We start from the raw sequence: 11,849 nt of genomic DNA on the forward strand, positions 1-11,849 counted from the left end.
TCCTTGCCCCCGAATTTCCTGGGCACCCCCATCTGCTGCCTCTGAGCTAGAAGTATACTTGAGGCTTCTGGGAGAGTTCTTGATGAATGTGGGAAGAAAGGTTTCAATGTTACCTTTTCTGACCTGGGGAGCTGGGGAGAGCTTGGGGACCCAGCCCTTATCTGAAGTGATAGATATTGTGAGCTAGCTAAGTCTGAATGAATGAAGCTGATATTTTTACCAGGTTACTCATCAACAGTGTGCCAGTTGAGAACAACCATCTGAGCAGTGTCCGACATCTGTTCTCTTGTGACCTACACATGCTAGGTAGATGACTTAGACAGACATACAGCTGCTTGGTAGAGGAGTCAAACGCAGCTAACAAGAACTAAAAAAAAGGGTGTTCGTTTCAAGCAGCAGTTGGTAAACTTCTGCACTCAAAGAATAAAGATCTTCGCTTCTGTGGGCCACATGGTCTTTGTCATATCTACTCCACTCGTCAGTGTGACAGCAGCCATAGACAAGATGTAAATGAATGGGTGTGTGTGCCAATAAAAACCGATTTATAAAAATAGACTGTAGGCCAGATTTGGCCCCTGGGCTATGGTTCACCGATCCTTGGTTTAGGGTAATGGTAGCTGCTGCTGTAAATAAAGCCAAAAATGTACACCTGGAAGTTTATCTCACTAATGAAAACCCCCAGCCAGGCCTTTCTAGGCAATGAGAAGCTCTCGCCAAAGTTCTGATTCAGACACCAGACTCCTGTGGGCAAGTAGCTCTAGCATCTTCTCCATGTGGGTTGCTGTGGGTGCTGTGTGCCCGACAGTGTCCCTCATATCCTAAGCTTGACAGCTGGCCAGCCACAAGGCTTGACCTAGAGGCAGAGGGATCTGGGAAAGCCTCTCTCAACCAGACTCCAGGAGGAAGCAGGAAGCATGCCCTTTGGGGATGTCTGGGTCTTACTGCCACAGACATGTGGCAGGTAACTTTCCAGAAGCTGTGTAGAAGGCATAAAGAAATACTATAACTTTCCAGAATTCGTGTAGCAGGCATAAAGAAATACTAAATCTAGAAAGGACTGAGGTTTGGAAGAAGCCTGTCAAACACCAGAGGTAGAAAGGGTATTCCCAACTGAGAGCCAGAAGGAGAGAGCTCCACCTCAGGCCGGGTGCCAAGCAGGAGATCACTCCCAGACAAAGGGAAGCCAGGAGGGGAGCAAAATTCTTAATTTGTATCATAGAAAAATGACTCTTGAGGAAATCTGGAGAGCAGCAATACTGGAGGCAGGGAGAGTTATTCCAGTAGTCTTCACAGGCAGTGTCAGGAAGTAGGAATAAGTGAGAGGGTTCTAGAATGTTCTAGATGTTAAGTCCATAAGACTAACAGTTTGCCTGTGTGACTGGATGGATGGTGGGGACCTTTGCAGAGATCAGAAAGTTGGGAGGGACAAGTTTGGAGAGTGGGGTTGAGTTTTCTACATGTGCTGAATCAGAAGTATCTATGGAGTTGAGGTGTGATGGCTCACACCTGTAATCCTAGCACTCTGAGAGGCAAGGCAGGTTGATTACCCGAGTTTACAGGTTCAAGACCAGCCTGAGCCAGAGCAAGACCTTGTCTCCAGGCGTTGTGCAGGCGCCTATAGTCCCAACTACTTGGTTGGCTGAGGCAAGAGAATTGCTTGAGCCCAAGAATTTGAGGTTGCTGTGAGCTCTCTACGCCATAGCACTTTACTGAGGGCAACAAGTGAGACTCTATCTCCAAAAGAAAAAAAAGTGTCAATGGGACATTCAGGTGATGGGAGAATGGGAAGAACTACATGCCTGTGAGCTCAAAGCGGCTCCCCGCAGGCAGCCAGAGACCATCCCTGAAATCATCCTGCAGGTCGAGCCAGCAGGGTCTGTGCCCACCAGCTGAGGAACTGCCGGGAGGAAAACTGGACTGTGGCACAGTGCAGAGGGCATGTCACTGTTGACACCCAAGAATATTGATTTCAAACAGGTGGAAAATGGGAGCCAGTGAGGGTAGACAGGCAAGAGACCTTAGAACCCATTCATCAGAGGCTATAGATCAGGGGGACCAGATGTTGCTGCACAAAAAATGCAAAGAATTTCATAATTTATCCTGCAGACAAGAGAAGCCTGAGAAAGTCAGGGCAGGCTGGAGTTTCAGGTTGGACAGGAACCCTCAGGCAGGAAGTGTTTAAGGCAACTGCCCGTTACCAATTGATGACTGGCAGCATCAGAAATGGCCCCAACTCTCAGGGCAAAATCACTGCCATAGAGAAGGGGCAACATCTGAATCCCCACATCACAAAGCTGAACTTCTAGAGGGAGCCTGGTGACCCAGACATTCTGAGTCCCACCCCCACCCTACTGTGCTCATGGCCTAGAAACCTGCAGGTGGGTATGAATGCCATTGTCCAGCACCCCTGGGCCCTGGGCCAGGCCCCACCCATCTTGGGCTGCCCTCACCACCTCCAGGTGTAAGGACTAACCCTGCTACCCACCTGAGAAGGAGGCTGAAAGGGCAGAGAGTAAGATCTGTGCCCAGCTGGGACATAGTAGAACCCATTTCAACACAAACTTTAGAATTAGAACCAAGGATTACATGATTTAATTATTCCCCAAATACTTAAAGAATGAAGTGTCTGATAAATTAAAACCTGGTTGGGATTCCAAAGCCCAGGTTTTTTCTGTTAAGCTGCACTTGTTCCCAAAGGACATACCACAAGTGTACAAGAGGTGCCTGGCTATTTGCACCAATAGCCTGGCCTGTTGTTTCCTTCCAAATCCAGCAGAGGCTACTTACCTGCCTGCCACCAGAGTCACATGGAAGTCTTTTGTCTAGTAACAACAAAGACTTCTCAGCTTGTGGGGCATGGGTTCAACTTGAGCCTGTGATCTCAGCTGGCCCAAACTTCTCCTTGAGAGGAGCCTCATTAAAAGACAACAGCCCCACTCTGACCTGGGAGAACTGCAGCCCTGCCACAACTCTAGAGGGTGCCAGCTGTCGAGTGGGATCTGAGACACCCTGCCTAGAAGGAAACATCAACAGCAGTGGGGTCAGCAGTCACATACCCAAAAGCGGTAATAGAGAAAGCCAGCAGGTCAGGAAGAGGGACATGCCAATGACCATCTACAGGCCAGCTGCTGGATGGAAGCTCTTGGGAGAAAGGGCCTCTCCCACTTTGTGGCTGGCAAACAACAGGTGTCTACCATGCATCTGTGGAAGAGGGGATAGAGGAAGGGGTGGGTAGAAGATTTGGGGGGTGGGGAAGAGAGCTCCAGGGGCAAGGCCTTTGGTAGGAAGGATTTGAATCTGGGGCATGGAAGTCTCAGGGGTGGCCTGCCTCAGTGCTCCTCTGAGAGGAGAACCCTCTGCCTGTTTTCTGTGCCAGGTCTGGTCCAGCTCACTTCTGGCTAAGAGAGGCACCTCTCTGAATCCCCACAGCCCCTGAAAGTCCTCGTCCAGAACCTGACTCCTCAGTTCCCCATTCTTGCCCATTTTCTGACTCCCTGGCCAACCTGGGGTCTCCATGGGCACAGAGGCTGTGTACCCCAGCCTGCCACAGGGATGGGAACATTGGGGGTGCCTGAGATTGTTTTTCAAGTGAAGGAGACAGGGAATGGGTGAGCTGTGCAGAGCTTCTGAGGTGGGGGAGAAGGAGTGGATGGGCCTGGACGGAGGAGGAAGAGACAGAAGGAGGTGAAGCTCCCTCCTCCGCTGCCCCCCCACGGGCCCCTCAGTCCCAAGTGGCTGGGCCCCAGCAAGGGAGCCGGCAGGCCAGCAGCGTCCTGACTGCCGGGAGCAGTGACTCAGCTGCCATCTGTTATTTAATGAGAAGATGACAAGCCAATTGGCGTGTTCCCCCTTTTAATACAGCAAATCGAAAAATGTAACTTTAGTGATCTCTATTTTAATGATTGTAACTTGCTCACTCTTACTTCTTTTAATTCAGAAGTAAATAAAGCTATGATTTGCCCAGGAATCCCAACTGGGGATCCTTTTGATTTTGTGTTGGGGGTCTGGGTCTCCTTCTAGCAGAGAGGGGCTTTGCCAGGTTACACCTTTCCTGACTCTGCTCTGGGAGGGGGCCTGTTCCAGCCAAGGGTTTGTTCCTTGAATCATAAAGAACTGGTGCCCAGGGAAGCCCCGTAACCCCACCCCCTTTTAGAGAGGACAGGCTGAAGTGACACATGACAAGCTGGCTTTGCAGTGCATCAAGAGAGGGAAACCCGGGTCCCAGGCCCATTCCATAGATGACCTGCATGACCAGAGAAGGTCCCTTCCCTTCTGAGGCCTGAGTTCTCAGTCTGGCAGATCCTGGGGGTCCTGAGAGGCAGCACTGCAGTTTTGGGTTCTTCTTGTTTCTAGGTTTGAGCGAGTGCCACGAGCCTCTGGCCAGACTGGACCACGCGCAAGAGTGGACCCTGCCTCCAACCATATGCCTACCTGGCCTCAAGCAAGTCCCACAGGCCTCTCAGAGCCCCAAAGGGTGAACGTGTCCATCCACAGAAGAACTTAGCCCTGAAGACATCAGCTACGGTCTGTGAGTATCACCTCTTCTTGCTGTGCAGAGGCTGGCAGGGAGGAGTCTGGCCAAAGAGCAGTGAGTGTGTATGCAGCTCAGTCTGAGAGGGAGGCACCACCCTGCCTGTGATCAGAAGAGTCCCATCTTCACCTGGGCCCTGATCTCTCTGATTTCAAGAGCTCTAGTCTATGGGAATCTAGCCCCAGCTATAGTAAAGCCCTAGCTTGAAGCTTGTGAGGCCACATGGTGTAGGGAGAACATAAGTTTGGGAGTGTCACAGACCACAGAGTTTGAATCTGTTTCTCAGTTTGAGCAAGAGACCCCCTCAGAGACTCAGTTTCCCCATATTTCCAGCTGAAAAGCCTACTCCCCACTGGCATGAGGAGTTAATGAAATAATGAGGAAATGAGCAAAGGTGAAAAGCCAAGGGGGCCACAAGCCTTCAGAAGAGACTGACAGTTTCCCTGGTGATAAGTCTGATCCTGAATCCCCAGGTGTTCTGCCCCTCTACTCCCTGCGCAGAGCCCCCTCCACCCCTTAAGCTGGCCACCAGGGCCCACGCCCACCCCCCCGCCTGGACAGAGGGCCCAGAGAGGGGCTGAGATCTAGCCACGTGCTCTGCCTCAGTCCAAAGCCACGCTCACGTGACCATCGACAGTGGATTGATGAAATTAAGCACAGATGGCTACTTTGTTGTTGTTCTTTGAACTGACAGCTGCTGGTATAAAAATAAATTAAATTAAATTTCACATAAGTCAGACTTTTTTGTATTTTTTTAAAATGATCTAAGTTTTTCTGTGTTGTTGTCGTTAAATTGTTTTCTTTCTTTTTAACATACGGAGGCAGAGAAAACTCCAGGGCAGCAGAAACAAGAATTATAAGGAGACTGCTCCAGTATAACCCTAGGATTTGGAGAAAAGTCCCACTCCACCTTCCCGCAGCTCTGGAAGTTTTCAAAGGCCACAGAGCTGCAAGGTTAAAATCTTGGCTTCTTTGTCTTTGGAGAGTAGGGCCAAGATGTCAAATAGTCCCAGGTTTGACTCCCAGTTAACCATGTGACCCTGGTAAAATCATTTAGCTTCTCTGTGCCTCATTCTCCTGGGCTACAGAAGAAGATAATAGTAATGCCTCCAATCTGAGGGTCGTTGTGCCTGCCTACTTAGCACACAGTAATTCTTGACATATTGCTGGTTGCATGACCTTGAGTAGACAATCTTTACTTGCACAGAAGGATTATCAAGAGTCTTAAATTCAGGAGAATTTAGAAAGAAGTCTCCATCCCACCTGTCTCACCGCAGATTCTGCAAACACATTCCCCAGAGCTAGTCTCATCCACCCTCTCAACCCACCTCCCCTCCCTTCCCCACACCCTGTGCCACTGGCCTGGCTGCTGGGTCCAGCATTTTGTGCACAGAGAAGTGGGAGGCTTCAGCAGGTCTGGAGCAGGTGTGGAGCCAACATCTATTATCTACCCAGTCCTCCATTCCCTGTTCCCAGAAACTCCCTTTCCCACAGCTAAGCCAAGAGCAAGAGCACCCTGTTCTTGCACAACTTACCTCTCAGCCACAGCTGACTGGTTCAGGGGTGAGCATCTAGCCCAAATGGGCCAATCAAAGCCCTTCCCTGGGATTTTTCTAATGAGAAATGAGGGAGGGGCTGTCTTGCATAGGGTGGTAAACTAGAAAACTTTGGAGCTAGCCCATATAGCTCTGTAGAAAATGAGGCTGGTCAACAGCAAGGGGCAGAGACAAGGGCTACAAAGAAAGGCCCCGGCTTCACTCCCCTCTGCTTCCCGACTGCTTCCCCACTGCATCCCCACCACATCCTCACAGTTCCTGAGATTCAGCTCTGGGCTTTTCTGTCTGCCCTGCTGGTTCCAGCTGTGTGGCTGTCACTGTGACCATACAGCTCTAGTCATCCCTCTCTGACAGCGCAGGGAGGATATTCATTCCAACCACAGTAGCAGGTGGCCATGCAAGAGTTATGGCTGCAGAGAGCCCAGGGCTATCCACAGAGGGAGAGGAACTGAGAGAGAGGGGCAGGGCGACTCTAGATGTGGGAGAAGAAAGGCGTGTCCATGCCGAAGGAGGTGGGAAGACAGGGAAGCAGCACATGTGCATGAAGAGGATATGAAACAGTGACAAAGAAGCTGGGGAGCTGGGCAGGCCAGACCTGGAAGGGCCCGGGCACCATGGAAGGAACAAACATCAGGTTGTTGTCCAGGATGGTAAGAGCAGCCCCTGCCTCCATGTGTTGTGCTTCTGGCTGCACCCAGGCAGACACTCTGAACTGGCCCAAGTATTATTTCCCACTGAGATGGGATGTGGCCTCAGGATCCTTCCCAGGAATTACTGCTCCGGGGACCAGGCGGCAACAGCTACTACTAGCTGATTGGAGTTGGAACATGGGTGCAACCTATTGCCATCCCTGTCGCCCCTGCTGGGGAAGCTCACTACTCTGCAGACACCCCTCTCTCACTCCCTGTCCTCACCCCAGGGAGCCATTCAGTCCAGTCTAGGGTGGGTCAGTGCACTGCTGGCTTTGGGAGGGAACAGGGAGACCAGTGAAGATATTGCACTAAACCAAAAAGTGATGTCAGGATTGGACACAGAGGAGAAGTGAGACCCAAGGAGCTTGAAGGGCCCGGCACCTGGCTCAGTGTGAGGAAGAGGGAGGGGAAGAAAGAGGGGAAGTTAAGTATGAATACAGGTTTGCACCTGAAGCCTGGAGGCAGGACTGGGTCTGGGTAGGAGCAGCTTTACATTTAACCTATGACCCCTCCAGGTGCTGCATTTCCCAGCTAACTGCCACACCTCCCAGGAAATTCTACAGCTTTTTCTCAGCCAGAGGACCTCAGGGTATCAATGGATGGATGAAGGGGCTTAATGTTGGGAAGAAGGTGGATTTCCCAAAAGGATGAATTCTTCTGCCCCTAGGAAAAACCTTTCTGAGAACCTAAATATTTTACCAGGTTACTCACTTGGCTTTAGACAAGCCCCTGCCCTTTGCTAAGCCTCCAATGGCATCCTTCTTATCTCAGGCTACTATTACAAAATACCTTATGCTGCGTGGTTTATAAACAAGAGAAATTTATTTCTCACCGTTCTGGAGACTAGAAGTGCAAGATCAAGGTGCTTGGCAGATCTATTGTCCAGGGAGGGCCTGTTCCCTGGTTCATAGATGTCACCTTCTGTGTCCTCAGGTAATGGAAAGGGTGAGAGAGCTCTCTGGGGTCCCTTTTATAAGGGCACTAATCCCATTCATATGGGCCCTACCTCCTAATACTATCACCTTGAGGGGAAGGATTTCAACATATGAATTTAAGGGGACATGAACATTCAGACCATGGCAGCATCCAGAAAATAAGGCACAAGACAAAACCTATGGCTTTTAAATTTGTTTGCTAAACAGTTGAACCTTCACTGAAATCTCCCTAAGTATATAGGAAAGGTCCTACGAAAACATGCTCTAAAATATACTCTATCTCTGCCCTAGTGAGAGATGATGAGAGCCACCTTGGTATCATCCAAGCTCCCCATCTCGAGGGTAAGTCTGACCTCCTCCTGGACAGAGGCATCCATTACGGTGGTCAAAAAAGGCACAAATCCAGATTCCTTGGTTTCAAGGGTAGGAAAGGAGGCAAAGCCACTTGACAGAGGGAGGTGACCCCTGACTCTGATTCTGACCAAGCACCCGGACTGTAGGGTGATGATGGCTGCCCCTGGCATGGAGTGCTGAGACCTGAATCCTTCCTCTTCCAGGGGACAGAAGAAGTTGTCACTGCACCAGGTCTGGCCTGGGGAAGAGGGGCACAAGCCTCTGTTCCTCCCAGGAAACTCCTAAACAGCCTAGGATTAGCACCCAGGACTCCACATCCTCTAACAGGCGGATGGGAGTTTCTGGATAGCTCAGACACCTCCAGGGGGCAGGCTGCTCAGAAACAGCCCCTGTCCAACTGGGCAGAGGAAGAAGGTGCCAACAACAACCAGCATCTCTTCCTGAATGACTGAGCACCAGGCCTGGCTAATTCTGAGAGGATAAGGGCCCAACAGGAGGCCTGGACATCCTGCTGATGGAGGAGTTTTCAATGTTCCATTAGGAAAATGACGAGACATAAGCATTTGTATTAGTGCGTGTGGGGCCTTTACTAGTTTGATTCAAAACAGGAAACAGAAATTGCTGTCACTGAAGAAATGAAAGACATTCCCAAACCCTGGTCTGACAGAACTTTCTGCACTGTTGAAAATATTCGATACTATTGCTGTCCGATATGACAGTGACTAGCCCTCCTCTTGAAATGTGGCTGATTCAAGTAAGGAAATGAAAAAAATTAAATTAAATTTTGATTTAATTTTAGTTAGTTTAAATAGCCACACGGTGGCTAATAGCTATGAGACTAGCAACACAACTTCAGATTCAACCTGAGTCTCTATTTTCCAAACTATAAAATGGGATGATGAATCCTTCCCCCTCATGGGATTTAAAAAATGAAATATAATAATTACAATCATAATACCAAGACATAAAGGAACTTCATAAACTAAAAACTGATAAAGAAACACAGAGGATTCCATTCCACAACCCTTTGTTCACTTCTGTCACCTTGTCAAGTCCCTACAAAGTGCTGGATGCAGTACGAGAGTCTGGGGCTTCAGTGGAGGGAAGCCGAGCTCTAGGGAAGCCAAGCTCTTGTCCTCATGGAGCTTGCAGGGCAGCAGGAGAAACAGATTCCAAAGACACATTCATTGCAATAAATGTCACAAGTGTGATAAGTGCAACAAAAGACAGTCCAGTTACCTAAGTGGCTACAATGTGGGTTTGTATTCTTGAAGAACAGCTGCATCTAAGCTGCACAGGTGGCCCCAGAAAGACATCTTAGGTAGGATGTCTTCTAGCCCCATGACGTTCGACCAACCCTAGAGCTCCTAGAGGTAGAGCCACTGGGACTTGACTTTGGGGGCCTCTGCTGCTGCCCAGCCCTTTGGTAACCTTGATGGAGGATGGAGCTTCCTTGATTCTGATGAAAATCCTTTACTCAACAGGAATGGAGCCTGGTGGAGCCCTTCTCAAGGAGATTTGACAAGTAAGTCCATTTGTTTTGAGATACATGTAATTTTTTTCCATAAAAATTGGAATGAAGAAGAGGAAGAAAGGTACAACTGAGGTCCCCAGGTTCTAATCTCAGTTCTGCTAGTTCTCTATAAGACCCAAATTGAGCATGGCATTTCCCTTCTCTTGAAATTATACTCCTAATTTGTAGAAAAACAGAAGTTGGACCAGGTGAACATTTTGGTCTATAACAGCTGTGGCTTTCTCCAATTAAAAAAAAAATATATAAAACAACTACAAAAACATGATGGTGATGATGATGATGGCAGTTGCACTACTAGTTTATTATAGGAATGCTTATTCGTTGCCAGAAACTTAGCTAAGTTTTACACCAAGGTGTCAATCCCCCTGAATGAGTCAAGGTGAAGATTACTACCTTCCTTTTATAAGTAATAAAGTTGAGGCTCAGAGAGGTGAAGTGCCATGCCCCCCAGGGACAGGGCCAGCTGACAACTCCACCACTCCACCATCCAGACTCACAGTTCTGGGGCTGTCAGTCTGCTCTCTCCATAACATCACTCCAAAAGGACCTGTGCTCCTGCCTCAGGGCGGGAGGCCCCGAGAGTGTGCCGAAGACCTGTGAGAGTCTCACACCTGGAATTCCCAAAATTAAGACCAAGCTCTAATCCTGCAGTCAAAGGTGAGAACCAAGCCCTCGAGGAGGGAGGGAACCTGAGTAGGTCCTGCAGCCAGTGAACATCTGATTGAGACCTGGCTCAGAGAAGAACAGGGGAAGTTTTTTGTCCCTGTGACAGCTCCTTGCTGATTTGGGCCAGCTCAAGGTGTGGGAAAGGCCTCCGGGGAAGACAGACAGGGAAATGGCTGTTCTGCCATTGCCATCCAAGGAAGCACTCTGGCCAAGGCACCACAGTTCTCTGAGTATGCTTCCCTATCTGAAAATGGAGGTGACAACTCCCCTCTCTCAAAGAAGGGACAGTAAAGGCACAGCTGGAATAGCAGAGTAGCGTCAGCCATAGCTCTGGGCATACAGTGTTGCTCAGAGAGTATGGGGGTCATTCAGGCTTCAGGGCCATGGCTCCTCTCAGCTTGCTGTGCCCAGGTGCTTATGAGGCTCATAAGTCCTGGCCAGGACACGGCCACCCCACTGCCAAAGAGTCAGGCCTTCAGGAAGGGCACAGAACCACAGACAGGGCCCCTCCCTCAACAGGGCCTGTCCTCAGGGCCAAGTCCCCAGTCACATGGCCAGAAGAGCCTGGCAGCTGCCCGTCCCAGTAGCAGCAAGAGAAGAGGATTTCATGTAAATTAAAAACAAGCATGTGTGTTTCTCTTTGGCCCATCTGTGGCAGCTTCTTGAAGCACCAGCTCTTGGAGTGGAGGGGAGGAATGAGGCGGAAGAAGAATGGCTCTTGGAAAAGCTGGAAAAATTAGCAATTAGGAGGGAAAATTATAATGAGAAAATGAGCCTTAATAAGGCAAACACAATACTGCTGTGGCTTTTTTCTTATTCTCTTGCAGCAAACAAGCGGTGACTTCATGTCTGGGTTTCTTTGCTTTGAGCCAACTGGGAAAGAGCTGGAGAAAAATGTCTCCATTGTCCCTAGACAGTGTCCCCAGCATCTGGGAAATCGAAGGCCTACTGAACTATGAAGGACAGGAGAATCTTTCTGGCTGCTATTTGTGGGCTACCTCCTCTGCTCCAGTCTCCACCTCCATGGTGGCCACAAGTGCATTAGTCAGAATGGGCCAGGTCATGCTGCAGTAACAATGCCATGCTTTCAATGTCTTAACACAACACGCTCACACTATACATTCAGTGCAAGTTGTCAGGGAAGCTCAGCTCATCATAGCCCTTCAGGGACCTAGAGTAACCAGAGGGTACCATGCTGATCCATCTTCCATGGCCATCATCACATGGGGGAAGGAACACAGTGAATCTCTCTTATTGGCTTTTAAAGCTTTCATCTGGAAGAGACCCTCATCTCTTACACTCACATTTCATCAAAGAAGTCACTTGGCCACATGTAACTTCAAAGTGGCAAGGAATAGCATACTAATGTGCACTCAGAAGTGGATCTGGAAATTTTCTGACCAGCCCTAATGACTTCCACACATGTGTTATCTAACCCACCCCATGATGAATAGATTGTAGCTATCACTTCACTGCCTATGCTTCACTGCCATAGCTTCACTGCCTATGAAGTGGAGACTAAGCCCCAGACTCGTTCATTTAACCCATTCATGTACTCATTTAGGCTTGACCATTTACACA

The sequence above is a fragment of the Otolemur garnettii genome, unplaced genomic scaffold, assembly GCF_000181295.1.
Source record: "Otolemur garnettii isolate 467f Iridium unplaced genomic scaffold, OtoGar3 scaffold00020, whole genome shotgun sequence".
Lineage (NCBI taxonomy): Eukaryota > Metazoa > Chordata > Mammalia > Primates > Galagidae > Otolemur > Otolemur garnettii.